This window comes from Leopardus geoffroyi, chromosome C1 (assembly GCF_018350155.1).
Source record: "Leopardus geoffroyi isolate Oge1 chromosome C1, O.geoffroyi_Oge1_pat1.0, whole genome shotgun sequence".
Taxonomy (NCBI): Eukaryota; Metazoa; Chordata; class Mammalia; order Carnivora; family Felidae; genus Leopardus; species Leopardus geoffroyi.
Genome location: NC_059328.1, coordinates 103,912,385 through 103,916,010, shown reverse-complemented (window position 1 = coordinate 103,916,010; position 3,626 = coordinate 103,912,385). Strand labels below are relative to the sequence as shown.

Sequence of the window (3,626 nt, the reverse complement as noted above, 5' to 3'; positions counted from 1 at the left end):
AAGGGCAGTGTCTGTGCTCATTATGTTTTTTATGGACCAGCCGGCGAGGACTCTTCCTCCCTCCCCCCCACCCTTACTATACTGGATCTCTGCCTGTCTCCAGCAGCCTCATTTTTTTTAATTAATTTTTTTAATGTTTATTTATTCTTGAGAGAGAGACAGGGCACGAGCAGGGGAGGGGCAGAGAGAGGGGGAGACACAGAATCTGAAGCAGGTTCCAGGCTCTGAGCTGTCAGCACAGAGCCCTACGTGGGGCTCGAACTCAAACTGTGAGATCATGACCTGAGGTGAAGTCAGACGCTTAACCAACTGAGCCACCCAGGCGCCCCTTGAGCAGCCTCATTTTTAACAAAGCACATGGGTCAGCCCTTCTCTGAATTACTATTGCTGTGTACGGTTGTGCAGGTTGCACACTGCGTAGGATGACATACCTAAGAGGTTTCTGTTTACATTTTAGACGTTCTAGATTTGTATATCATGATAACTTTCTGGCAGGTGGCAGTGAAGTGTCCCAATGAAAGCAATATATTGCAATGCTCTTCTGACTGTCAGGATAAAATATTTTGAAGAAGAACTTTTTCTAATTCACATTAAGGCACCTGGCAACCTTGAAGATCCAGATTTCCAAGAGGCGCCCCCTGTGGTTTGTCGGGGATAGATTTACCTGTTGAGACAAGTCTGTCCTCTGCCGAAAATTCTACTGTGGCTCTCAGAGTGGAAATTCCGGCATTTCTGTGTTGGAGGGTCTTCAGATAGCAGTCTGATCAGAAGAGTGAGCGAGCCCAGAAAACGCACGGCCAAGCTGCATTTTCAGGGCAAGCGCGCGGTACTGTTTGAGTTTGGGGAAGCAGCACTCGCACCACCCCTCGACCCCACCCCTGCGTTGGTTCCTTCTCAACTTGGGCTCGGCTACCTCCTCTAGCCTCGCTCTCATCAGCCCTGACTTCCTCTGCAAAGCCTGTTCTAATGCCCAAATCCCGCTGCACACACACGCGGTCACTCTGTTCTGGTGCTCACAGACATTACACCAGTTCCTTTTTTTTTTCTCTTTTAATTGTTTAATGTTTATTTTTAAGAGAGAGAGAGAGAGAGAGAGACAGAGTGTGAGTGGGGGAGGGGCAGAGAGAGAGAGGGAGATATAGATACAGAATCTGAAGCAGGCTCCAGGCTCTGAGCTGTCAGCACAGAGCCCGATGTGGGGCTCGAACCCACGAACCATGAGATCATGACCTGAGCGGAAGTCAGATGCTTAACCGACTGAGCCACCCAGGCACGCCTACACCAGTTCTTTTTAAGTACTTGTTCTCTCTCTGGAATTGAAACGACAGCTTCAACTGCCTATGTATCCCACTAGCCTGTGGACTCCTTGAAGGCTGGACTGTGTCTTATTGACTTTGGTAAACCCTCCTGACACAGTAGTTGCTCAAGAAATGTGCTGTCGAGCACTGTTTCTCAAGCGCAATTACTAAGCATCGTCTGGTGGTAATAAAGAAAACGGTCCTTTTAAATGATACATTTTAAAATTGCGGGACATGCCACAAGCAGCTTCTAAATCCTTTGTCTTAAAGGCTGTTTTTTCCATCTGTCACATTTGCCTTAAGCCTGGTAGTTTCTCAGGAGCTGAGATACTATAGGCATCAAGTAAACACACATGCAGATAAGAACAGCAACCTGTGATTACGGGGTCACGGATCGAATAGCCCAGACTACAGCCTTCGGGCTCGAGGGTGTTCATTTGTCCTTCTTTGGGGTTGGAGAGAAATCTCCTACCCCAATATGGCAAGCATGGGCCGCCCGAAGCCCTGAGCCCGTATAACTGGGCCACCCCCTGGGTCTTACAGCCAGTTTTGGTTTCTGCCAGGCTTGATCACTGGGGAAACGTACAGAGTATGTGGCCTTGTAACCCCAACACATAAGTCTTTGTGGAAAGTTGCCATTCTCAGGCGTCAGGCATGTCCGTGAGCAAAGTCCCCAGGGGGACTCTGGGGCAGAAATATCCCAATTTAAAAATATTCTCCAAGTGGCTTCTAAAATGTGTACAAGTTCAATTACTCTCGGCTTCCCTGTGCTGTGGCAGCTGGTCTGTCTGTGTTTATTTGCTCCTCTGACGCGTGATTATTCAGAGGGACTGCATTTGTCTTGCTCTGTCTCCTCCGTGAGAGGCCGGGAGCCCCTCAGAACAGAGGTCAGCTCCCTCACATAAGTGGTGGGCCTGGCTGGGACTGTTGTGCTCCAGGGGTGGACATTAGTGGAGGCTGGGGACAGTTTGGGCAGCAGTGGGCAGGGCTGGGTGTCGTCTGGGTGGCAGTGTGTCCATCGAGAGAGAGTAGCATGCTGGTATTTTCTCTACTGGTAGTGGAAACCATCCCTGGTGGCATCTTGACTCCGCTTTCTGTAGGCGGCCAGTCCTGCCTGTTCTGTGTCCTTGGAGGCAGAGTTAGAGCAGTCACTGGCCTAATAAGGCACAGTGTCAGAGGGTAGCTGGCAAACGTTATAAATATGATTTAAGCAATAGAATCCAGGGGCTCCTGGGTGACTCAGTCGGTTAAGCATCCGACTTCGGCTCAGGTCATGATCTCACGGTTCGTGGGTTCGAGCCCCATGTCGGGCTCTGTGCTGACAGCTCAGAAGCCTGGAGCCCGCTTCGGATTCTGTGTCTCCCTCTCTCTCTGCCCCTCCTCTACTCGTGCTCTGTCTCTCTCTCAAAAATAAACATTAAAAAAAAAATTAAAAGAAAAAGTCTCCACAACACCCAGTGCTACATTTGGATGTCTCTTTGCCATTATTAGCAATGTGGCCACGGCTGGGTTACCTAATCTCTTGCTTTCTTCATTTAGAAGATCTACACTTGCCTCCTAGGGTTTTCATGAAGGTCACCTAGGATACTTTAAGTAATCAAAAACATATATGTCCCAGGGTGCCTGGGTGGCTCAGTTGATTAAGTGTCCTACTTCAGCTCAGGTCATGATCTCAGTACGTGAGTTTGAGCCCCGCATCGGGCTCTGTGCTGACAGCTCAGAAGCCTGGAGCCTGCTTTGGATTCTGTGTCTCCCTCTCTCTCTGCCTCTTCCCGACTCACGCTCTGTCTCCCTCTCTCAAAAATAAACATTAAAAAAACCCCAAAAAACAATAGAATCTATAGTGTTGAGAACAGAAGGGCTGTCTCTGAATTCCCTTTGGCTGGACAGGTGACTGGGGCCGGCCAAGTTAGTGGAGTAGGACCGGAGGAGAGAATTCCTTACTGAAGGTTTTGGGGAGATGTCAGCCAAAGAAGACATCTAACTAGGCTACAAAAAGTAGTGGGGCTGGGGAGATAAAATGGGGCCCAGCCTCCTTTCCTCAGTCATCTCATGACCTCCACAGCCCATAAGGCACTGACTGACCCGAAAGGATCCTGGGCCCAGCTGGGACGGCAGGGAAGGACAAAGGGGCCATGTTTTAAAGCCCACGTAGGTAACTTCGGTTGGCAATGATTCTCCACTTCATGCCTCTTGGTGTGATCCTCAAATTGGCCTTTGCGGCCTTGGATTTCAGCTTTTAGTGTTGGTGCCATAGACACCCACCTTGTATTAGTCTGATTTGCTCCTCGTCTCTATGTGGCTTGTTACTGTCGTAAAGCCTTTCAC

The 3,626-nt window shown here is 49.3% G+C and overlaps 1 non-coding gene across 1 annotated transcript; it reads right to left on the bottom strand.

The window, feature by feature from the left end:
• Window positions 1-1,187: 1,187 nt before the first annotated feature.
• On the bottom strand, window positions 1,188-1,272 carry TRNAG-UCC. The gene has a single exon. It is a non-coding gene; the product is annotated as a tRNA-Gly (tRNA).
• Between the last annotated feature and the right edge of the window lie 2,354 nt (window positions 1,273-3,626).